Consider the following 26,402-nt stretch of genomic DNA (forward strand, 5'->3'; position numbering starts at 1 on the left):
CTCTGTACTGTGTTCCGGAACGATATGTTGTCGTCGCACGCAGACGGTCCATTTCCGGACACATGTTCGTAGGACCTTTTTTTCCTCCGTTTCCAGTCAGGAATCCGTCCCTACAGTTTGTCGGTTTTATTTATGTTGACCCTGTATACGTAAATGATTTGGCCGACAGGCAGCAACCTGCGGTTGTTTGCTAACGATACTGTTCTGTATGGTGAGGTCTCGAAGTTGAGAGACGTAGGATGATACAATATAACTTAGACAAAATTTCTGATTGGCCTGATAAGTGGCAGCTAGCTCTAAAAGCAGAAAAATGCAAGTTAATACTGTTGAGTAGGAAAAACAAATGCACAGCGGTGGTATATAACATTAGTAATGTTCTCCTTGACACAGTCAAATCGTTTAGATATCTGGCACTAACGATGCAAAACGACATGAGATGGAACGAACATTTGAGGAGTGTGATAGAGAAGGCTAATGGTCTTGTGTGGACGATGTGGCCTATTCTACATCTTATTTTAGATCTATGTGACGATGTTGTGCTGAGTATATTTATACGTTTTGACGATGCCATTACGGCCTTATCACTTTAGAACATGGTGTAGAAAATATCTGAGGATGGTCATTACTGACTGAAAGCGGTCATCGTCAAAAGAATTGATATTGTGAACAAAGACTGGATTAAAAAACATTTGATTCCGGCATTTGCCTGAAGCGATTTACAAAAATCACGGAAAATCAGGATGGCAGGAATGGGTTTGAACAGTAGTACTCCCGAATGCAAGTCCAGTGTGCCATCTCTTTCGGTTGCATCCAATGCAGTCTACGCTTCCTCTTCTACTCTGTCAGTGTGATACTTAAAAAAAAAAAAGAACTGAATCCTATCATTCGCGTCTTCAGAGAAACAGGCCTGGTGCTCAAATCCTGCATCCACAGTAGTTTGAGTTACTACAGCATTTACACTGGCATTCTGGTACTAAATATTGCGCAGGACTTGAAAGATACATAACGAACACGTGTGCCTAATAGGTTATCGAACTTTCCTGACTATTATCTTGTGATCAAAGAATGAGGGATATATTTGACACACACGGACACACACAGACACACACACACACACACACACACACACACACACACACACACACACACACACACACACACAGAGTAAGAGAGATAGGATCCCTAAAGCTTCTACTTTATGAAAAATGACTGACATGAAATGGGAACTGTACGTTGTAACAGCAGTTGAATTTGCTATTTACAATAGAGGGCTCCTAACTGACAATAAACCACGAAATCATTCCATAGCAAAGCTGTATAGTTACAATAAAACCTACACTGCACCTATTACTGTCTTAGGACAACACACTAAAAGCTATTTCCAGTATCAATAAGACTTGTTAACTATCAGACTAGGAACTTCTACGAATTTGAACTTAAAATACAAATGAGTTGCTGCAGGAAAGATGTGCATCTGCAAACGGTATATAGGGTATTCTCAAACTCACGTAACAAACTTTTAGTATTTACAGAAGGGAGTGAGTGTGTAATACTGTGAATAGGAATTCATGGAAGGAAACGCACCATTTCCATTCTACGATGGTTTCGATACGGACGTGTAATCCGTCAACGTTTGTTGAGGGAAAGAGAAAGTTGCTTGACCTGGTATGCAATAGGGTAGAAAGGGTGACTAATGGGGAAGTACTGAACAGAATTGGGGAGATAAATTGGTTGTACATCCGATCTAAAATAAGGGATCGGTTGATAGGACACATTCTGAGGCATACAGCGGTGACCAATTTAGTATTGGAGGGAAGGTGTGGGATGGGTAAAAATCGTAGAGGGAGACCAAGAGATAGACACAGTAAGCAGATTCAGAAGGATGTAAGCTGCAGTGGCTGCACAGAGATGAAGAGGCTTGCACGGAATACAGTAGCATGAAGATCTGCATCAAACCCATCTACGGGCTTAAGACCACAACAACAACATCTCATTCTCTGTCTTTCCTTCAGGTTGCATTATCTAAGCCTCCTCAAATTCCGTGGACGTTATTCCTTCATGTCTTAACACACGTTCTGTCTTCCAATTTCTTCGTCTTGTAAATGTTTACCGCAAGTTGCTGTCCCCGCCGACTCTGCGGAGAACTTCCTCGCTTCTTACCACACCGCCATTGTTCTGTAGAATAACATCGGTCCTAAACACTTTGATCATCTTCTTTTCGCATTTCTCCACTGTCCTTGATGCATTTCCATATAATGCTGTTCTCTAAACTTACATTCACAAAAATTTCTTTCTCACATTAAGGCAGCATCTAGTAGTCTAAAACAAATAATTATCTGTGTGCCAGGGAGAGGTAACTTTTGTGGAACCGTCCAATTCAAAAGGTTTCCTCTCATACATCCCCGGCTGCTTCCCATTACAATGCTCTCATTTCCCATCTTCTTTTTCATCTTTTTCTTCCCTCTTCTCCTTAGCGTCCCCTATTCCCCATTGATTTTCTCATTACTTATCATCTTTCGCCTGTCACAGTGATGCGACCCCACAGAAATGACACCCACGGCACGTTCCCCAGACGGTTATCATATACCCATTAAGGCGTTCTTGCCATATTAAATTATTTGAGATCTACATAAATAAGTATCTAGGAGAACTACTTATGCACTGCATTATCGTGTTTGTCAAAACGACCAAAGCTCCATCGCTTCCAGGAAACAAATGCTCTTACTTAAGTTGCGTCACTTCCTAAACTACTACTATTACTACTACCTGTTCATATTCAGCATGCACGTGAGCCCAACCTCAGGATATTTAGCAGTCTATTTCTGCATCTATACCTACATACATTCTGAACAAGCCACCTACAGTGAGAATACCTTACATCATCGCTAGTCATTTCCCTTCTGGTTCCACCCGAAAACGAAGCGAGGCAGAAACGACTGTCCATATGCTTCCGTATGAACCTTAATTTGCCGGGCGCTGTGGTAGAGAGGTTCTAGGCGCTTCAGTCCGGAACCGTGCTGCTGCTACGGTCGCAGGTTCGAATACTGCCTCGGGCACGGATGTGTGTGATGTCCTTAGGTCAGTTAGGTTTAAGTAGTTCTAAGTCTAGGGGATTGATGACCTCAGATAGTTAGTCGCATAGTGCTTAGAGCAATTTGAACCATTTTTGAACCTTAATTTCTCTTGTCTTCGAAGTCATTACGCTAGATGTACAGGTATTGCACAAAAATTTAGAAAAAATGTATGCTTGAAACCTAAATACAAATTCAATGGTTGAGTCTGCTTAAGATGACCCTTGACAGTTGAAGTGGGCCAGGTGAAGCACATTCACAGACCTACCTCAACCTGTAATGTAACGATAATTTGTAAACAACTCCATGGCAACGCCACAGTTTTGCCACAGCCATGTAAACAGCCGTTGCTTGGTTCTACCTGTAGCCGTTTGCGCTTTGCAGTTGAAAGCTGGCAACAGCGCAGCAAGTTATCAGGGATCATCTTACGCCATCTCGACTATAGGCAAGCCTGCCGATTGCGTTGTTGTATTTGAACATGAACGGCACCTGTGCAGTGTCCTCAACATATTGCAAATGTCAGTCGTCGAATTTGGGCAAACGTTCGGTGATTGTATGGTGTGTGCTTCCCTAGCCAATGTCTCCAAAGTGTTTGGAGGAGCCAGGTGAACATGACCCACTAAGTCACAATGCATATGAACGTGTGTGTTGAGTGATAGTGACAGATGGTCATTGAAGGAGATTTTGACGAAAGATAAGAGGATGACAGTTTCAAAAGTCATTGTAGGACTGAATGTTACAATCTTGAACTCAAAAGCACGAAAGCAGCATGACTGAAGCCCTACAAACAATGAATCACACGGAGAGCTGCAATTCCAGAACAACTCATTAGTGATACAAATTCTCGTGGCAAGGAAACGTTTCTCCGAAAAAAATAAAACTTGGTGTAGGGAGCAATGGAAAAGTGTTATTTCGTCACATGAGTCTCGTTTCATACTGTTTCGAACTTCCAGCCGAATTTCTGTCCCAAGAATGAAACTTGGCGGTGGTACAGTGATAAGTTGGGCAGTCATACCATGGTATTCCGTGGGTCCACTTTTACTCCACAAGGTCGCCTTACTGCCAACGATTATGTGATAATTTTGGCTGTTCAGGTCTATCCCATGGTACAATGCTTCTTTCCCACTCGTGTATTATGTTCTAAGACGACAGCCCTGTCCACAAAGCTTGCATCATCAAGGTCTTGTCTTATGAGCACGAGGTTGAATTTTCGTATCTCCTGTGGCCATCGTAACCAGTAAATCTCAATATTATTGAGCGTTTGTGGTCTACTAGGTCTACTATGAAGAGAAGGATGTGTGATCGCTTTCTACCTCCTCCTGAACTTGACACTATTTTGTAGGAACAATGGTGTAAGATTTTCGTGAAAATCGTGTGGGACTTGCATTTATCCATTCCGAAGGAAATGGAAGCTGTTTTGAACACAACCCTTTTCCTACAATGTATTAGGCATAGTAATTTGTTGTGTTGGTGATGTTTCAATATTTTTGCCCACACTCAATAAGTTGGTGGCAGGCTGCAGGGTGTCGAATATACGAATGCTCTTAATTCTCTCAACAGGGTTTCGCGAATGCGCGTTTCTGCCGTCCGGAGATTACTGCTTCAGTTTATAGAGCACTTCCGTAAAAGTAGGTTGTCGATGGAACATATCTAGCAGCAGGCTGCTGAGCTGCATTGTCTTCCTTTGATCCGACCAGGTGTGAATCTAAAACACTCGTCCGTACTTACGTAAGAATGGTTTCCATTAGTATAGTGTACGTCGTCTCTATTACAGAACAATTACAATTCCTCCCAACAAACCAGAATCCACCATAAATTTTCCTGTAAAGGGCATTACGTGCTTCTTGCATATCACGTCGCACAGCAACGTTATGGCTAATTTTATCGAAAGTACTGTGTTAAGCTGCAGACAACTAATAGTATATTACAGCATTTTAGGATGACTGGTTGCTGTCTCAACACCATCAAAATTTGTCTTCAAATAACAGCCACGGTCTCTAACCATATCATCATATAACAAAATTGCATTTTAGTATTATTTTTGCTACTGATATGCATTAATTTATATTTTTTCACGTTTAGAACAAGCTACATTTATCACACAAAATAGAAGTTCTTTCGATGTCATAATGTATACTTCTATAGTATCCCAAACATGACACTTTCCCACACACTAAAAGTCATCAGCAAACTGTCACAGATTCTGCTCACTTTTCACGTCAGGTTGTTTATGTTCTTCCACCACAGCTAACTTACTTGGAACATCTGAATAAAGCTGAGATACCACCCATAGTTAATGTAAGATCCTTATGGCCGCAGGTCAACAGTGATCAGGTAGGCGAAGTTGCATCAGTAGCGACCTCCAGAGACAACAAATACTGTTTCCGAGGGGGCGGGGCAGTTACTGCACTCTCTGACTCAGTACAGGATACAGGTTGGCTGGCAGCTTTTCTAGGAGCTCTTTGCGGTGTCGGGGAGTAGTCATGTATGTGAAAAACGGTATCCCATTTGAGTGAATTGATGTTTCAAAGTACTGCACTGAAAAGGTGTTTGAATCTTGTGCAGGTGTGGTTAAATTTAGTGGAGCTAAACTTCTAACTGTTGTTATATATAGATCCCCAGACTCTGATTTCACAACATTTTTGCTAAAGCTAGAGGAAGTTCTTGGTTCACTTTATAGGAAATGCAAAAATTTAGTTACATGTGGTGACTTCAATATTAATTGTGTAAGTGATTGAGCAATGAAAAGGATGCTGGTAAACCTCCTTAATTCACATAATCTTATGCAAACCGTATTCTTTCCAACGAGAGTGCAAGGGAACAGTAGAACAACCATAGACAACATTTTTGTTCGTTCCTCATTACTAGAAGGGCATTCTGTTAGCAAAAAGGTGAATGGCCTTTCAGATCATGATGCACAAATTTTAACTCTAAAAGATTTTTGTGCTGCAACACCTGTTAAATATAGTTATCAACATTTTAGAAAAGCTGATCCAGTTGCTGTAGGGACCTTATCAAGGAACAAGAGTGGCAAGATGTTTATGGTACTGATACAGTAGACAATAAATATAATGCTTTCCTCAAGACTTTTCTCGTGCTCTTTGAAAGTTGCTTTCCGTTAGAACATTCAAAACAGGGTACTAGCACAAACAGGCAGCGTGGGTGGCTGACTAGAGGGATAAGAATATCCTGTAGAACAAAGTAGCAATTATATCAAAATGTTAGAAATAGTCAAAATCTAAATGCAGCAGCCCATTACAAACAATATTGTAAGGTGCTTAAAAAAGTTATTAGGAGGGCAAAAAGTATGTGGTATGCAGATAGAATAGCTAAGTCTCAGGATAAAATTAAAACCATATGGTCACTCGTAAAGGAAGTGGCTGGTCTGCAGAGATAGGTCGAGGATATAGAATACGTGCTTAGTGTGAATATCCGTGTTACTGATAAGTAGCATATATGTACAGTATTTAATAACCACTTTCTGAATATAGCAGGTGAACTAAATAGGAACCTAGTCCCAACAGGAAATCATATAGCGCTCGTAGAAAAAAGTGTTCCGAGACTGTTACCTGAAATGCTCCTCCATGATACTGACAAGAGGGAGATTGAGTTAATAATTAAATCACTAAAGACCAAGAACTCTCATGGATATGACGGGGTATCTAGCAGAATACTGAAGTATTGTTCTATGTGTGTTAGCCCAGTACTTAGCCATATCTGTAACTTTTCCTTTAGGAGTGGTAGGTTTCCTGACCGATTAAAGTACTCGGTAGTGAAGCCACTTTATGAAAAGGGAGACAGGGATAATGTTGACAATTATACACGTATTTCTATGCCGTCGGTGTTTGCTAAAGTTGTCAAGAGGGCTGTATATACAAGGTTACTGGAGCATTTAAATTCACATAATTTGCTGTCAAATGTACAGTTCGGTTTTAGAAATGGTTTAACAACTGAAAATGCTATAGTCTCTTTTCTCTGTGAGGTTTTGGACGGTTTAAATAAGAGGTAGCGAACGCTAGGTGTTTTCTTTGATTTAACGAAGGCTTTTGACTGTGTTGACCACAAAATACTACTGCAGAAGTTGGGCCATTATGGAGTAAGGGGAGTAGCTTACAATTGGTTCGCCTCTTACTTTAAGAACAGAAAGCAGAAGGTAATTCTCCGCAATATAGAGAGTGGTAATGATGTTCAGTCCCAATGGGGCACTGTTAAGTGGGGTATTCCCCAAGGGCCTGTGCTGGGGCCACTGCTGTTTCTTATTTATATAAATGCTATGCCTTCTAGTACTACAGGTGATTCAACAATATTTCTGTTTGCTGATGACACCAGCTTGGTAGTGAAGGATCTTGTTTGTAATACTGAAACAGTATCAAACAATGTAGTTCATGAAATAAGTTCGTAGCTTGTAGAAAATAATTTGATGTTAAATAACAGTAAGACTCAGTTTTTACAGTTTCTAACTCACAATTCAACAAGAACCGACATTTTGATCAGACAGAAGGGGCATATTATAAGAGAAACGGAACAGTTCTAGTTCCTAGGCGTTCGGATGGATAGTAAGCTGTTTGTGGAAAGCCCATGTTCAGGTTCTTGTTCAGAAACTAAATGCTGCTTTATTTACCATTAGAACAGTATCTTAAATAAGTGACAGTTCAACACGAAAAGTAGTCTACTTCGCATATTTTCATACGCTTATGTCCTATGGTATTATTTTTTGGGGTAATTCTTCTGATTCAAAACGGATATTTTTGGCTCAAAAACGGGCTGTTCGAGCTATGTGTGATGTAAGTTCGAGAACCTCTTGCCGACCCTTATTCAATAATCTGGGAATTCTGACATTGTCCTCCCAGTATATATTTTCTTTAATGTCGTTTGTTGTTAGCAATATTAGCTTATTCCCAAGAGTTAGCAGCTTTCACTCAGTTAATACCAGGCAGAAATCAAATCTGCATGTGGAATGCACTTCCTTGACTCTTATGCAGAAAGGAGTGCAGTATTCTGCTGCATCCGTTTTCAATAAGCTACCACAAGAACTAAAAAATCTTAGCAGTAGCCCAAACACTTTTAGGTCTAAACTGAAGAGTTTCCTCATGGCTCACTCCTTCTATTCTGTCGAGGAGCTCCTGGAAGAGCTGAAAAATTAAGCAAATTCCAGTGTTACATTGTTGACTTTCTTTATTTAAACCTACGAATTGTCGCCTGAATATGTTACTTATATTTCATTTTATTTGTTTCTACTATCGTGTTATAATTTCATGTATTGACTCGTTCCATGACCATGGAGACTTCTCCTTAATTTGTTCCCACGGAACAATAAAAAAATAAATTAATAAATAAACAGGGATCAGTATCATAATACGTTCGACGCACCAGAAAGAAAGAGCCGTTAAGGTGTAGGTAGACCAGAGTGCTTCACATCCGAGACAAGGCTCTGTTTTCAAGCTCACGTGATGGGAAGTGACGTCTTGTCAAAACAGGGACGAAGCATTCCCATATAAATACTGTTCATTTCTGGACAGAAATGTTCAGTCTGATGGCCACCAGCTCCGACGAGAGACCTACGCTGGTTTACAGGTCCGCATGGATCAAGTAGCCGCCGTCTTTGGACTCTGATGCTGCTAGCTGCGGCTCTGTTTTCTGTGCTAAGTGTGATGATGCTGACTTCATGCCCTCCAACAGGTGATCCACCTGCGCACTTAGTTCAACCACTGCAGGCGTCCTACCCTCGTGGTGTACAGTTCGGGCCATACATCTGTATGGGCAAACATCTTGCTGTCCACCTCGACTTGTTCGGGATGACATTGTTGCCGTGTTCTCCACTCTGGGTCCATAGAGTTTGCGTGCTGTGGCTCGCCCTGCACCAGGCCGCGGTGCTGCCTCTAGTCCGTGCAGCTTTCGCCCGCCGGAGTCAGCATTCTTGCCGTATGACTGTGGTCATCATTTCTCTGGCCGAATGAAGTCGCAAACTGCTCCTCCGAACGTCGTCACGTCTTCTGCCGAGTGTTCGAAGGGTAGTTCAAATACGCCAACAGTCTGCAGTCCCAGTCCAGAATCGGCAACTTCGAAGTTGCCAACATATCTGTCTGCGTAGCAGAAGCGTAGACCTTGTTTCATGTCTCGAAGAATCTTGTCGCACGTTGCGTCGGCAGTAACTTTCACGTAGACCGTATTACTTGCGATAGAAAAGCCGGGATCTTGGCATCATCGACTGCTTTTCGTCTGGCAAAGTCTATTCTAAAAACCAATCTCACTGTCGCTTCTAGGTATTGATTCACCATGATCTTGTCGCCCTATGGCGTCACGTTATTGTCGGCCGAAGGAAGTAAACGAGGTTAGCTGGCCCGCACTGCAAGCCAAAAAAACGCAACACAACCGTGCTTCTCGGCCGCTAAAGCCGTACTGTTCTCCTAGACCACGGGTACATCCATTGTACAACCATATAAAATTGACATAAAAGTCATTGTTTGGGATGCTCAAGAAACCGCGCGTCATGTTGGCTGCAACGGTTGTAATGTCATCAAAACGTTGACCCTCCGTGTGAATTTCAGAAGTTTGTCGCTTTGTGATATGTTCGAACTGGTAACACCAAGTCTCATCACGTGTGAAGGTCTATTCCAGAAAAGGCTTGTCCGTGCTTTGAATTTCAATTAAGACCCAACAGGCGTCCGTGGTCGTTGTTTTTGTTCGAGAGTCAAGATGTGTGGGACAAATTTTGCCCACATATCTCTCTTTTTCAACACATTCTGGAGAATCTCTCGAATACTTAAGTTGCGATGTTGTTCCATTCTGATTGGCGACGCAACAACGTTGACAGACAACGGCCGCACATCCATTGTCTGCTCATAACTGACTGGTCGAATGCACATCTGGTGTTCAGAGCAGTTAGCCCAAGCTGCCACCACAGCTACTCGGTTGGCGTCGCTTATAAGCCAGGAGTAAAACCAGCCTCTGAACTTTTTGGACGGACGTGTAGAACCTGCCTATTTTCCTTCATTCATGGTTCACTAAAAATCGTGCAGAAAGAGGGAAAGTTAAGTTTCACACGAACATTGCTTCCTGACTATACTAATTTGTTAATAGAAACTTATCTCTGCAAAAGAAATTAATTGCATTGGTACTGAGAATACGTAAGAGAATTCTGTAGATAAACGATGTAATATATATCTGTCTGTAATTTTTCGAGTCCATTATTTTTACTTCTTGTAGAAGGTGATTCCATGGCGATGTTACAATCTTTCGGGGATGATGTAGATGGGTAAATGTGTCAGTTTAAGATATGGGACACTGGTTCGACAGAGTCAAACGATATACGCAAAACCGTTCTGTACTTCCGTCTGTGACTTCTTCTACTGCAAGCTCTTTGCTTTTCGTATTGTGGGAGGAGGTTGTGTACACTAAAGCAAGAAAATTATGTCGGCAACCATGGGCTCTAAAATTTGTTCCTTCAGAGTATGAACACTTGTTGAGTACAACTGATGTATTTGACAGCAGCAAAGATGAAACCCGCCTTCGTGTCCGAGGTCTCTAACGCACACTTGTGTGGTGACGCCAGTATGTGGCCGGCAACGAGAGGAGAGGTGATGGCGTAAATTTCCTGATTACCAGACTTTGCGCCAGTCTCCTAGTGTAAATATCAAACCTCTCTGCAGTGTCTCGTGGAAAGAGGACATATGGCAGTGTTGACGCTGATCTCTCCGCTGGATGGGGACGTTAAGCTTGGCAGCTATCTTGGTGCTACTCGCTAGGAATACGCAATGTGCCGGTACCGGATTTCACCCTCTGCCTTCTCTCACATTGTCACCATCATCATCATCATCATCATGAAACAGAAACATTACACTACACCCCTTACACACACAAACAAACACCACCCACCCACCCACCCTCTCTCTCTCTCTCTCTCTCTCTCTCTCTCTCACACACACACACACACACACACACACACACACACACACACTTAACACACATACACAATACATACATGTAGTGTTACAAATATTGCAATGGAGCGTGTTTTAAATAAATAAACAAAGGAAAGTAGCAAAGATGAACAAGTACTTATTGCTAGTTAGGTGCGCACTTTAGAGCCAATGTCTACTTGACATTTTTTTCCTGGTTTGGTCCACTACCTCCGAAATTGTGGGAGGCAGAGAGATTGCAGTAGAAGAGGTCAACTGCCAGAGGTATCAGAACGATTTTCGCTGATAACATTCGACTCGATCATTCCAGACCAAGGTCCCTTACCTGCCTGTCTCCATCATCTTCCAAAGTCATCGTGGAAACAACTTGTAAGTGAAAGTAACCTACACTATTTTTCAGTTACTTGGGACGTAGCTCTGGACGAGAGATTTGTAGTAAATGTAACCTAAGTACAGAGCCCACACTGAAGAGCACACACTGAAAAACTGAACTGGCCTTCCGTCTGGAGTTCCCCAAGTAGTTGTTTTCAACTCTTTCATCGATAGGGATGCCTATGTCTCCCTCCTCTGAATATATACATATGACGGTTTTCGTCTAAGATACTGCATGAATGATTTTTAAACGCGAAATTTAAAACTTCAGTTATTTCCTTTTCAGTTTTACATTGCCAAAGTAGACTGATCTGCGAGTGACTGAGTATATGTGTTTGACCACCTTGATAAGTTTGCGTACGATCATAATTTTCGGTAATGTATAACTGTATTAGTCTTAGTTTTCCTGGCGCATCGATCTTTTGAAAGACACATGTCGAAATTTCTGCATTCTTTTTTAAACCGACAGTACAATGGTGTGTTTTCTCAATATTTTCCGAATACCTCGATGGGTTATTTTTTTCTCTTAGTTCACTTATTCAGCACCTACTTCTCCAGAGTGTGATTTACACACAGGCTAAACTTTATGTACGAATGCATACTCTCGCGGCGATATCCATTAATAAAATATCGTCTGGTTTCAAGCCGCATCAGGTGTTTAACAGTCCACGACCTTTCGGCAGAGACCTTCTCCTCGATTTTCATGTGGTGGACTGTCGTGTGGAGGGCCCTGCCATGCTTACATAGCCGCGCCGTTGCCAGTGACGTAACTGGTGCCCAGTCCCGCACCATACATGAAAATAATCTGATGGCGTGACTGTCGCACGTGCTTCAACTCATAAATCGTAGGACTGTCTCAGCTGTAATCCACTGCCCTTATTGAAGGTCTTCTCCTTCTTCACTTGCGTTTTAGGCTAGTTGGCTGTTATGGTACTCCAATTCCCATATCTTCTTCCAGTGCATTTGTAGTTGATAGTCTTTACCGTGAATTTTTCTCTACTGATATGGTCTTCAGGTTCCTTCCATTTCCTCCTATTTATTTTTTCACAGAGATTATACATTCCTATATGTTTCATTACATCTTCATTTTCATTCTATCTTCTCTCGTACATCTTTCGACTCATCTTAAAAATGTCATTTCTTGAGCCTACATCTAATTCCTTGGCGTCTGTCATTACCCATGCTTCACTTCCATTAATAAGGATTGGTACTGTTTTTTTTATATATATATATAAAACTTCAGCTGGGTTTCTTTCCTGGATTTATTCTGCACACATTTTACGATGGTTCCACATACGGAAGTAAATTTATTTAATTTTGGTCCATGTGATAGTTATATTCGTAAATGATATCGCATCCTAGATATTTAAAATGTTTTACTTGCTGCAAGATTTTATTACTGAAGACTAGTTTAGATTTTAGTGGTAGTTTGTCTTGAGATGCCGTCACTTCCGTATGATCTACCGAAAATTTAGGTTGTAATCTGAGGCTACCTTCTGCCACTTATAGAAACCCATCTGAAGGTCATCTGCACATAAAACTGCATTTAATATAGTGTCGCGATCTAAAAGAACTCAATTTCTACTCTACATTTTCCATTTGTTGATAACTTGATGCATAAATATATATATTGAAGAGTGTTGGAGGAATACACCATCCTTGTCGTACTCCTTTCTTTGTGTACATTGACTTTGTTGTTATACATCCTATATCCATAAGAATTTCGATGTTTACCTATAGAATTTCATTTGCATTTCTGAGGTGACACCGATAACCTTGTTCAGCTATGATATTCCATAGCATTTCTCTACCCACTTTATCGAATGTTTTCTCAAAATCCACAAAAGCAAGATGGGCTTCCATATTAAGCTATCGTCCTTTTTCCTGTAACTTGTTGCAAAAAAATAGTTCAAATGGCTCTGAGCACTATGGGACTTAACTGCTGAGGTCATCAGTCCCCTAGAACTTAGAACTACTTAAACCTAAGTAACCTAATGACATCACACACATCCATGCCCGAGGCAGGATTCGAACCTGCGACCGTAGCGGTCTCGCGGTTCCAGACTGCAGTGCCTAGAACCGCATGGCCACTTCGGCCGGCGACTTGTTGCAATACAATAACTTTGTCAATATTTGACTTTTCTAAGACCTGGTTGTCTTCAGATATTAGTTTCTCCTCGGTATTTTTAAGTGTTGCATTCAGGATTTTGGCATATAATTTATAGGTTGAATCCAGAAAGCTTGTACTTCGATAGTTGCTACTTTTATTTTCATTGCTCTCTTTAAAGGAAAGTATTACCATGGCTCTCAACTATTGATTAAATATTTGAAGAAGTCTTAAAATGTAGGAATAACACTACGTATTTCCAAAGTTCCATATTAATACCATTTAAATCTGTGGCTTTCCTACTTTTTGTAGCTTTTAGAGTTACCATCAGTTGTCCTATATCATTGTCGTCCAGCCCTTTTGTGTCACTCAGTTAGGGTAACTTCTGAAATGAAATATCGTCATACTACAATTTTTTTTAATAATGAGCTATCCATTCGTTCCCTCCTATATTATTAACACCCATACGATCTTCTGAGTGATTACATCACTTTATAAGAGATAATTTGTCTGCCATATAAATCGTGCTCTATACTGCCGATAAAGCACTGCCTTGATCCTGCAGTCGCTTCCTAAGTTATCCATTTCGCATTATTTATCTTCTTTTTATTTTCTTTGGGATTATTTTTGTAGTTCTTGAAAGCTTCTTGCCTTTCTTTAGTTACTGTTTCCGTTTCTGGCGTCCAAAACTTCTCTACGTTTCCCGAAGGTGTTGCCGATTTTATCTCTATTGCTTCGTTTACCGCTATTCCAGCTGTTGATCCGTTTAATAATAGAAGTCTCGTGGAATGAAATTTGGTGTCAGTTTTTCAGTTTTGCCTATAACTCCTATACGGTCATCATACTAGAACTAAATTAAATCCATTCATTGTCCAAGCACTATGCCGACAGCAGATTACTTGCTCTTTCCGGCATAAATGCTCGTCCAGGCCGTTTTTATGGATCTAGTAACTTCAGTAATCGTCGTCGCAATGACGACATCATGATCACTAATCCCTCTCTCTGTATTGACACTGTCGATAAAAACCGGCCTGTCTATATCTACGAGGTCTGAAACATTTTCATAGCATGTGGGTTGCCGAACCAGTTGCGCAAATGTTCAAATGTGTGTGTTGTGTGTGAATTCCTGGGACCAAACCGCTGAGGTCATCGGTCCCTAGGCTCCGTGCGGCAACTAGTAGCTCAAGAAAGTTTTCCGTGAACGTGTTCAGAACAACAAAAGCGCTTGGCCCCACCGTCGGTAACGAATCCATAGACGTCCCTGAGTATATTCGGTAGGTTAAAGTGGCCCTGAAATAATTTTGCATGGTCCATGATCTTAAGCGTAGAAGTTCTTTGAACGATTTCTGCGAGTGCTATAGCTGATTCAGATAGAAACATCCAAAAATTAACTTGGATTCACCTATATCGCTTACTCGCGTCCCGATAACTTCCAAGAAGACTCAGTTTCGACCTCGACAGGCTCTTCATTTTAATATACACTATGTGATCTAAGGTATCCGGACACCTGCCTGAAAATGACTTACAACTTCGTGGCGCCTTCCATTGGTAATGCTGGAATTCAATTTGGTGATATGGCCCACCTTTAGCCTTGATTACAGCTTCCGCTCTCGCAAGCATACGTTCAATCAGGCGCTGGAAGGTTTCTTGGGAGTGGTAGCCCATTCTTCATGGAATGCTGCACTGAGGAGAGGTATCGATGTAGGTCAGTGAGGTCTGGCACGAAGTTGGTGTTCCAAAACATCCCAAAGGTTTTGTATCAGATTTAGGTCAGGACTCTGTACAGGCCAGTCCATTACAGGGATGTTATTGTCATGTAACCACTCCACCACAGGCCGTGCATAATGAACAGGTGCACGATCGTGTGGAAAGATGCAGCTGCCATTTCCAAATTGCTCTTCAAAGTGGGAAGCAAGAAGGTGCTTAAAACATCAATGTAGGCCTGTGCTGTGATAGTGCCACGCAGGTCAACAAGGAGTGCAAACCCCCTCCATGAAAAACACAACCACACATGACACCAACGCCTCCGAATTTTACTATTCGCACTACACACGCTGCCAGATGACATTCACAGGGCATTCGCCATACTCACACCCAGCCATCGCATCGCTACATTGTGTACCGTGATTCGTCACTCCACACAACATTTCTCCACTGATCAGTTGTCCAATGTTTACGCTCCTTACACGAAGCGAGGCGTCGTTTGACATTTACCAGCGTGATGTGTGGCTTATGAGCAGCTGCTCAACTATGAAATCCAAGTTTTCTCACCTCCCGGCCATCTGTCACAGTACTTGCAGTGGATGCTGATGCAGTTTGGAATTTCTGTGTGACGTTCTGGCTAGATGTCTGCCTATTACACAGTACAATCCTCTTCAACGTTCGGCGGTCTCTGTCAGTCAACAGACGAGGTCGGCCTGTGCGCATTTGTGCTGTACGCGTCGCTTTACGTTTCCACTTCTCTATCACATAGGAAACACTGGACCTAGGGATGTTTACGAGTGTGGAAATCTCGCGTGCAGACGCATGTCACAAATGACACCCAATGACCTGACCACATTCGAAGTCCATGAGTTCCACGGAGCGCCCCATTCTGCTCTCTCACGACGTCTAATGACTACTGAGGTCGCTGATGTGGAGTACGTGGCAGTAGGTGGCAGTATAATGCACCTAATACGAAATACGTATGTTTTTGTGGGTGTCCGGATACTTTTGAACACATAGTGTATTTTCCATGCCGCGTCAAAAATTTCGCAGCATTCTACATCGGCCTCCATCTAAGTTTCGGTTCCGAATGTAATTTGAGACCTAGAACATCCCTGCAGGGCAATAAATCCACGGACTTTGTCACAAATTCTGCGGAAATTTACAGTAAAACTCTTGAATTTCTAAACGCCTTTCCTTTCTAAGCGGTCTGATTTTGATCTCTTCGTATTGTTTAGTGGGAGTCCGTCAGAAGACCTCAGATAATCCTGTAGCTCAACCCCCCCCCCTTTCCCAAAAAAAAGAAAAAAAACACGATTCAGCCCGCATACACTCTGCTGCCCGAGTAACTGCTTTCTCTCTGTTGTGTGTTTCCTCAAGATCATCGTTTCCTAACCTGTGGTTCGCTAACTGCCAGGTGGTTTGCAAAATATTTGAAGTGGTTCGCCAAAACGTTTTCCCATAATGGCCGGTTTTGCTTTAGTTCCTCCTACACTTTCATAATAATAATAAATATAGTTATTATTTTAAAATTAAATTAACCCTATAATGTCCCTCGCCATATATGTATAACATCGGTAACTTATCACATTATTTCCGCGATAAATTAATATTTACACCCAATATCTGATTTACAGCCATGCAACAGCATTAGGAACGCATTTGATTTCGCTACAATGGAAATTTAGTCTGCCAGCTTCTTTGTATTCTAACAATACTAACAACAGTACCGGCACCCCACTAAGAAATGGTTACATGGCGGTCAGGCGTTTCATTTTCAACAGTAGCCTACTTCTTTTTTTCTTACAGTAGATGCAGTTAAGTTGTCAGTTGTGTATCAGAATCATTTCCGATCATTTTAAGATGAATAATTGGTTGAAAAATGTTTATTTGAAAGGGAAATAGGATTTAAGAAAATCCCAAGTTAGAGCTATGTTAACAGGTCATTCAACTTCTAATGATGTGGGTCGATCCGACAAAAGTGAACAGTGTGTAAAGAAAAGAAAGTGTGATGATAATTATATTATTTTTAAATTTTGCTTATACAAGTGACAAGGACTGTCCAAGGCCACAGTGTGTTGTTTGTGACGACATTAGTGCTAACAGTAGTCTGAAATCTTCTCTACTTAAAGTCACTTAGATGCTAAACAGTCCATCCACATACACAAATCTGCTCTTTCGACACCGAAATTTACTCGGTACCTTCGGATCCACTGCAAACACTGACAATGAGTATTCTCCTGAATTGTCTTATCGCGTTAGCTACAGAATTGCTAGTTCTGCAAAACCTCGTTCAGTACCTGATGATTTAGTGTAGCCATGCATAAACAACGTAGTACAGTGCTTGCTTTGAGAATCTTTCACAAAAAATAGTGAATATGGTGCCACCGTCCAACAATGCGATTAACCGCCGAATTAAAGACATGTCCAATTATGTCGAAAATGAAAATTTGTAAAGAGTTCCATCTTTTGGAATTCAACTTGACAAATCGACAGATGTTGCCGGTTCAGCCATTTTCCGACTTTTTGTCCGCTATACGTATTAATGGGGAGTCTACAGAAGAGGAGCTACTATTCTGGAGGCTTTAATAACAGGGGACTACGGAAGGGGATATATTTTTAAGTTAACCGACGAATACTTTCGCGAAAATTCAAGGAAATGAATTCGCTAAATAGGCATTCATTCGTATGATGAGAAATATATGGCAGAGTTTTAAGTTGGGTTTGTTGCCAAAGAGAAATCGGTAGCGGCGAACGCTTCTTGGACACATTGTTGCGTTCATAAACAGGCTCTTGTTTCTAAACGCATGCTCTATGGATTGAAACCTGTGATAGACGATGCAATGGAAATAATTTTTTTTTAAGGCTCTCCCTACGGATTCCCGCATCTTTGCAGTGCTTTGTGGGGAAATGTGAAGCATTTAGATGTGTTTATTTATTGGCACTGAAGCTAGGTGGCTACCTCCAGACTCTATGAGCTTAAAGACTACGTGTTTCTCACTAGCCATGTCTTTCACAAGGCAGAATGCATGGAAGGTGAAATCTCGCTTCAGACTTTAGCTTACTCAAAAGTTAGTAGTTTAAATTTGTCTCTACACGGGTGAAATACAGACGTTTTTATTGTGCCAGACCGTATCGAATCATTCATTAAAACATCTAATTTTTGTGAAACATGTTTCAGTAGGAATCACACCTTCTGGTTTGATACCCTTCCCGGTGGAAAATCATTTTTCTTTGGACGAAAAAATGTCATGAACATTGGTGAAGAACTTTTAGAGAATATTTCCGTGCTATTTCCAATGATAATACCTGGATTCGCAATCCCTGCGATCGGTCAACAGTTTTAGAATACACATTGAGTGTACAAAATGTCATGAATCTTTGAATCTTCGTCGTTAATTGGTTGTTGGTTAATCTTAAAGGAGTTCCTAGTGTTAACGGCTTTATAACCATTTTCATCCACTTATCTGTGCGAAAACTTGTTTTCTTCACATTCATATTTAAAAAATAAATACAGAAACAGACTTTCTGCTGGAAGAGATTTGAGACTTTATTTAAGTGTTGTTGTTCCTGACTGCAAATCTCTGTGGGATGTAAAGCAGGCGCAATCTTCTTACTGTATTCCAAGGAAAAAGGTAGTAATTACAAAGGACGCTCGTATTTAATATTTCAATTAGACCTACACGTATGTAGCTTTTAAGCCGTAACTAGAGTATCTGAACCTTATGCTTGGAATTAAATTTATGCGTGTCTACTGTATGTATATTTAAAAGTCAGTGGTTCACCCAACTCCGATCGTTTTAGAGGGGGTTCGCGAGTCGAGAAAATCTGGGATCGCTGCCTTTGATGTTATTATCCTTTTTTTACTATTAACTGTCAATCCAGTCCTGGATTAAATCAAAATTCTTTTTGGACACATTAATAGAGCACTCAATTGCATAAAAGATTAAGAAAGCTAGTTATATTACAATCTCAACAGTCTTATGGTTAAAGACAAATTCGTCTACAAATGCAGATTAAGACGTATTAATAACCCTCCTTTTGGTATAATGTTTTGAATGCACAGTATTACACATAAAGTTGAGAAAAAATTGTTAATTCGTAGATAGTGACACAAAATAATTGAACTTTTTTGTATGTACTGCAAATAGTTACTATCATTACGCATGTTATTCATTCAATCCCAAGTAGGTACGACTTAATCAATAAATAACATGATCAAAATTATATTTTCATAATTACGTTGTTAGGGATGAATGTTTTCTAGTGGGAATCTGTCTCCATTGTGCTGATTTTGTGTACGCTGTTAGTGATATCGTGCAAGCTCTCTGCATGTAACATTCTTTGTTTTTTTTTTTTAATTTCTGCAATACTCTTATGTAATATAGCTAGTATCTTCCATTGCCTCAGGATCTCTTAAACACGTCAGACCTTCATTATTCTTAAGACAAATGGTAGCCAATGGTTTCGCTGTGTCCAATAAACTGCCACACAGCTCCCAAAGCTCTTGTTATACTATTTTTCTGTTCATTCTATTCCCTTCAATAAGGCCGAGCGGTTCTAGGAGCTTCAGTTCGAAACCACCCGGCTGCTGCGGTCGCAGGTTTGAATCCTGTTTCGATCATGAATGTGTGTGATTTCCTTAGGTTAATTAGGTTTAAATACTTCTAAGTCTAGGGGACTGATGACCTCAGATGTTAAGTCCCATAGTGCTCACAGTCATTTGAACAATTTTTTCCCCTTCAATAAAATGCCAGTAATTAATTTCAAAATTTAATATGTCGTAATGCCTTGAACATAATCTTTAATCTCATCATTAATATTTTCAATTTCTTCATCTGTCGTACTAGCAGCGAGATACATATGTACTACTGTGGCCGGCCTCGCGCCATGTCTTGGCTGTGATAACCACTGCACAATGCAGTTCGTAGTTAACCACATTTCTAGTTTCACGTTCATTATTAAACCAATTCCTGCGTCGTCCATATTTGATTTTGTGTTGATAACGCTGTGTTCATTTGAAGAGAAATCCAGTTCCTCCTGCCACTGTACTACACTTATTCCCAATGTATCTAACTTCAACCTTTCCATTTCCCTTTATCGTCTAAACTACGAACGATTGAATGACCTTCCACACTCCGGTCTGTACAATGCCAGATATATTCTACACCTAATAAAAAGACAGTTCCCTGGCTGGTGAATCTTCCATTTCAGTTCTGCGAATGTCTTACGCCCGACAAGAACTTTAGTTTCATTCATCTGCCTCCGTCGAAATTACTCTTTAGTTGTTTCTTTCTCCTTTGACATATCCCTCATTCATAACAGAAGAGACCCTAATGTCACAATAGATGGCTCTTTCTTCTGAACGCTCTCAATGAAAATAACTGTTAACGAATACGATTATCTCAAAAGTAACGAAAGGTGCTTAAATGTTGTATTACAAGCTTCATAAGCAGAACAAGTCGGAATGCTACTAAACAACTTGCTACAGTTCATGTGGGCTGTTCGCTGTTTGATTTGGCATATATGAGAGTATATGAGAAATGACCACTTGATAGTAGTATAATTTCAATATAGTCTTACAGATGTTTGGTTTTTTGAATAGGGTTTTATATCGCAGTCAGATTTTTTCCACCTTCATAACGAGCGGTATAAATATGACATTCATGTAAGCTGTATCATGTCAAAGAGTTATTTAACGAGGGTGAACACGTAGAGGGTAGTTAACCCAGCGCTTCCGTACTGCTACATTGGATATTCAACGATATCAATTGGGATCGCTGAAATACGTAGGTAAAATATATGATATCCACAGTAACTGAAGGTAGGTACCACGAGAAAGAGGTACAATAATGACGAATAGTAATTTGATCTGAATTTTTCCGAAGGACTGAAACTTTGCGTCCCAGTATGACTTGAAACTGAACCTGCACTTTAGTGGGCAGTGGTTTTACCAAAAGGTGTCTCCATTCACTTCCTCAATCGGGAAATTCCACCCCGCTAGATCTAAAACGCAATACCCTACTGGTGTCACCGTTAAAATGTGAAGGTAGGCGATGTAAGGTATTAGTTGATGCGTTCGTAGCATTGCTGTCTAAGCACGAGAATGTGGATTAGCGTCCCTGTTCAGCGCACAGTTTCAACCTTTCAAGAAATTTTGTAACTGTGCGCTGTTGTAACTAAACTGTTAATGTATCTCCATTCATAAACTGCGGTGGTTGGGCAGCATTAAGTGAAAACATATAAAAGTAGTAACACAATGTAAAAGCATATATACCGTATACTAACAAACAATATTTACAATAAATATACGTTACTTTTACGTTAGTTTGGTGCGTGGCAGTGAAGTCTTATTCAGAATAGAGTTGAATCTAACTAACTTTGCTATATCTGCCAGTCCATGCGTTAGTGACGTGGACTGAAATTAACTTCCAGACCCTAGCAGATAACTGTTCCTATTGTTACGTAAACAGCTATTGCTATGTCGGAAACGTAGTCACTATAGAACTAAGGAACTTCCTGTAGAAGAGACGGAACTGTAGTAACTGCGGAGCGGAACTCCTAGAACTGGCTCCATAGGGAATTGCAGGAACTCGGCGAGTGTCGGTGGAGCGTTTTATTTTGTTCCTCTTGGCGTGAGAATATCGATCTGGTTCTTTACTTCGCGGAAGCGACCTAATCCACGTCTGACAGTGTTCCCTGTGCGAACTAGCAGTACTATCGGCTGATGACTATGACACGCCGAGGGATGTGCTGCAGAAACGAAAATTAGTTCTGGTCGTGTGAAAGCCATCTGGAGTCGACTGCTTGGAATTGGGAGGCACCTGACGAGAAGTGTGCCTGTGTGATGGCCGGCCAGACGTGGTATTCTGTGTACCTTTCCGACTATGTACACTCCGAGTAACGTCCCATACTTCACTGCAAAGTGAAAGATTCACTAAGGAATGGGCGCGGTAGAATACCTTTCTGTAGAACTTACTGGTTTTCTACCAGACTGGTATTTTGATAAACGAAAATATTTCCCGCTAGCTGAGTTCCAGTTCTAATAGGCTATCTGCTCTTCTTCCCCTCTTTGCCCATCTCTTCCGCCTTCCTCTGTATCCTCTTCCTATCTCTCTTTGTCCACCTCTTCCACCCTCCTCTCTGTCTTCTCCTGCCCTTCAAGCAGTCCATCTGCTCCTCCCCACATTCTCTGTCCACCTGCCGCGCGGGATTAGCCGAGCGGTCAGGGGGGCCACAGTCATGGACTGTGCTGCTGGTCTCGGCGGAGGTTCGAGTCCTCCCTCGGGCATGGGTGAGGGTGTTTGTCCTTAGGATAATTTAGGTTAAGTAGTGTGTAAGCTTAGGGACTGATGACCTTAGCAGTTAAGTCACATAAGATTTCACACACATTTGAACATTTTTTTTTTCTGTCCATCTCTTCCTTCCACTATGTCCACCGCCTCCTCTCCCTAGTCCTCCTCTGTCGTTTCTCTGACCACATGCCCTCCCCCTGACTCTGCCCATCTCCTCCTCATTCATATCTGTTTCCATGTCTTCCTTCCCCCTCTACATCGGTGCATCTCTTCCTCCCCATTCTCCCTAGATGTTATTAACACCACCCCAACAGAAGGTTGTTGTTTCTTACCCCCACAATATTTCTTTCCAGATATTAACTAATATTTGTACCAAGTTTGGTTGAATTCGATCAAAGGATATAGGAGGAGCTTTCTACCTGCAGCTTTCCCAGAGTATGCACTTGCCACATATATGTAACATATTTCGCACATATCTGCACGCGTATTGCACCTGTATCAGTTGCTAATTTCGCCGTCCAGTTTTGTTTTCATTCATCTCAAACTCTATATCGTCATACGTGTGGTACTATAATATACTTTTGTAGGTACATTCAGTGGTACATGCGGCTACTGTATGTGAAATGGGTTGTGAATAGAGTTACTAGCAGAAAATTAACAAATTACGCGGCAGTTTTTCACGCATCTCAGCGTTTATGACATCATATCTCCTGAAATATTTGCCACACAGTGATATAATTCTGAGGATACATTCAGGGGTTTACGTGGATACTGTCTGCAAAATGTGTCGCGAATACAGATAGTACTAAAAATCCAATAAATAAAACTTCATGCCTGATCCGGCAGTTTTACTACATGAACAGCGACAATGCAGCAAGTGATAAATTTCTTTCCTTTCATCATTTTGTGGAGGTTTTAAGCGAGAAATAGATTTTTAAATCTTTGAAATTATGTTTAAAGTTTGTTAGAAGTCACTAACTGTTTTCATTCTCAAATACCGGATGAATAAATTCTGTGAATTCGTGACTCGTAGGCTACTCTGCTTTCTCACCCCCGACCCCGCCCTTTTGATAGTTACGTCGTTCTTACCCAAACAGTGATTCTTTCCAGACAGTAAGTGATATGTGGACGATGTTAGGTTGAAATCTCTCAAGTGTTTTAGAAGGATATGTGAAACTTACGTACATACATATGTACAACGATTTTTATGATATGTATGGAATCAAATCGACGACCCACATAGTAACCTATAGCAGGGAAAGGAATGCCTGCTCTTTGGAAAGGAATATGAACCATATTTGAATGCTAGCAATCATACCGAATTCAGAGAATATCCTCATCTTATTATGTAAGGAGAAAAATCATATAGCTTCCTCCTTGATGACAGAGAATCAGACATCTACATCGCGATTTGATCCACCACCCACAACAAACGGGCGGCATCATAAAAAATGTTGGCGGATGGAGCAAGGACATTCTACGAACGACAGCTGCTTGACGTAGAATAAAAACATTTCACCATTTGCTCAAGAATGGTTTATTTGTTCGCTGAGGTGAAAAGAGCGCTAGGAACACCGTGTAGAAATCACAGCGATGCTCAAGCGCCGGTGAAACCCGAAGTTTCCTGGCTTTCATTTGGGACGTTATTGACCGTATAGGGAAAATCTTAAGAAAGCGGAACATCACGGTAATATGCGAGTACAAACCCACCAGGGAGATACGAGATCACCTGAAATTGGCCAAGGGTGCTCGCCAACCATTGTAGCGGTTTCGCATACATGAAACCAGATGGCGCTATGGTTGGCCCGCTAGATGGCGCTGCCATAGGTCAAACGGATATCAACTGCGTTTTCTTAATTATGGAACCCCCATTTTTTATTACTTATTCATGTAGTACTTAAACAAATATGAATGTTTTAGTTGGACCACTTTTCTCGCTTTGTGATAGATGACGCCGTAATAGTCACAAACGTATAAGTACGTGGTATCACGTAACATTCCGCCAGTGCGGACGGTATTTGCTTCGTGATACATTACCCGTGTTAAAATGGAGAATTTACCAATTGCGGAAAAGGTAGATATCGTCTTGATGTATGGCTATTGTGGTCAAAATGCCTAACGTACGTGTGCTATATATCCTGCTCGGTATCCTGGACGACGTCATCCAAGTGTCCGGACCGTTCGCCGGATAGTTACATTATTTAAGGAAACAGGAAGTGTACAGCCACATGCACCCGTACCATATTTCTATGCACCAGGAATTGCATGGCGACGAGTTTGAACGTCGTGTACAGTTACGCCGCTGGGCACAAGAGAAATTACGCGACGATGATAGATTTATTGCACGCGTTCTATTTAGCGACGAAGCGTCATTCACAAACAGCGATAACGTAAACCGGCATAATATGCACTATTGGGCAACGGAAAATCCACGATGGGAGCGACAAGTGGAACATCAGCGACGTTAGCGGGTTAATGTATGGTGCGGCATTATGGGAGAAAGGATAATGGGCCCCCATTTTATAGATGGCAATCTAAATGGTGCAATGTATGCTGATTTCGTACGTAATGTTCTACCGATGTTACTGCAAGATGCTTCACTGCAAGACAGAATGGCGATGTACTTCCAACATGATGGATGTCCGGCACATAGCTCGCGTGCGGTTGAAGATGACTGATTAGCATATTTCATGACAGGTGTATTGGTCGTCGAAGCACCATACCATGGCCCGCACGTTCACCGGATCTGATGTCCCCGGATATCTTTCTGTGGGAAATGTTGAAGGATATTTGCTATCGTGATCCACCGACAACACCTGACAACATGAGTCAGCGGATTGTCAATGCATGTGCGAACATTACGGAAGGCGAACTACTCGCTGTTGAGAGAAATGTCGTTACACGTATTGACAAATGCATTGATGTTGACGGAAATCATTTTGAGCATTTATTGCACTAATGTGGTATTTACAGGTAATCATTCTGTAACAGCATGCGTTATCAGAAAAGATAAGTTCACAAAGGTACATGTATCACACTGGAACAAGCGAAGTAAAATGTTCAAACGTACCTATGTTCTGTATTTGAATTTAAAAATACTACCTGTTACCAACTGTTCGTCTAAAATTTTGAGCCATATGCTTGTGACTAATATAGTGTCATCTATCACAAAGCTAAAAATGTGGTCCAACTAAAACATTCATATTTCTTTACGTACTACACGAATATGTAATAAAAAATGGGAGTACGTATTTGAAAAAACCCAATTGATATCCGTTTGACCTATGGCAGCGCCATCTAGAAGGCCAACCATATAGCCATCTGGTTTCCTCCTTCAATCTAGATAAGTTTCGTTCTTTCTAGTTTCTTCGTTTGACGATTATTTCGTGTTATTTGGCCCGGCCACGATCAATGGACCACCCTGTATATGTTGACACATATTTCATGGACTGAACGAAAGCTATTTACGTCGTATGTGTTAGGCATAATATTGATAAAAAATGTAATACGCTGATCAACCAGAAAATTATGACCATCTACCTAGTAACTGGTATGTCCACCTTTGGCGTGGATAACAGCGGTGCATTGTCACGGCCGTGGTAGGTCGCTGGAGGGATTTGTCACCACATCTGTGCAAACAAGTCACATAAATCCCGTAAATTCCGGCCAGTGGGGCGATGAGCTCTGACGTCACAGTCACATCTCAGAAGTTTTCGATCAGACTCAGATCTGCAGATCTGGGGAAGCGTGGAGGGGGGTTGGGGGAAGAGCGGAAGGGAATCATGTCAATTTGAACTCACCACTGTGTTCCTCGAACCATTTCATCACTCTCCTGGCCTTCTGACATGGAGCCTTACCTTGTTGAAAAATGCCACTGCCGTCGGCAAACATGATCATCACGAACGGGTGTGTGGGATCTGCTGCCAGTGTACGA

Source organism: Schistocerca americana, chromosome 1 (assembly GCF_021461395.2).
Source record: "Schistocerca americana isolate TAMUIC-IGC-003095 chromosome 1, iqSchAmer2.1, whole genome shotgun sequence".
NCBI classification, from domain to species: Eukaryota; Metazoa; Arthropoda; class Insecta; order Orthoptera; family Acrididae; genus Schistocerca; species Schistocerca americana.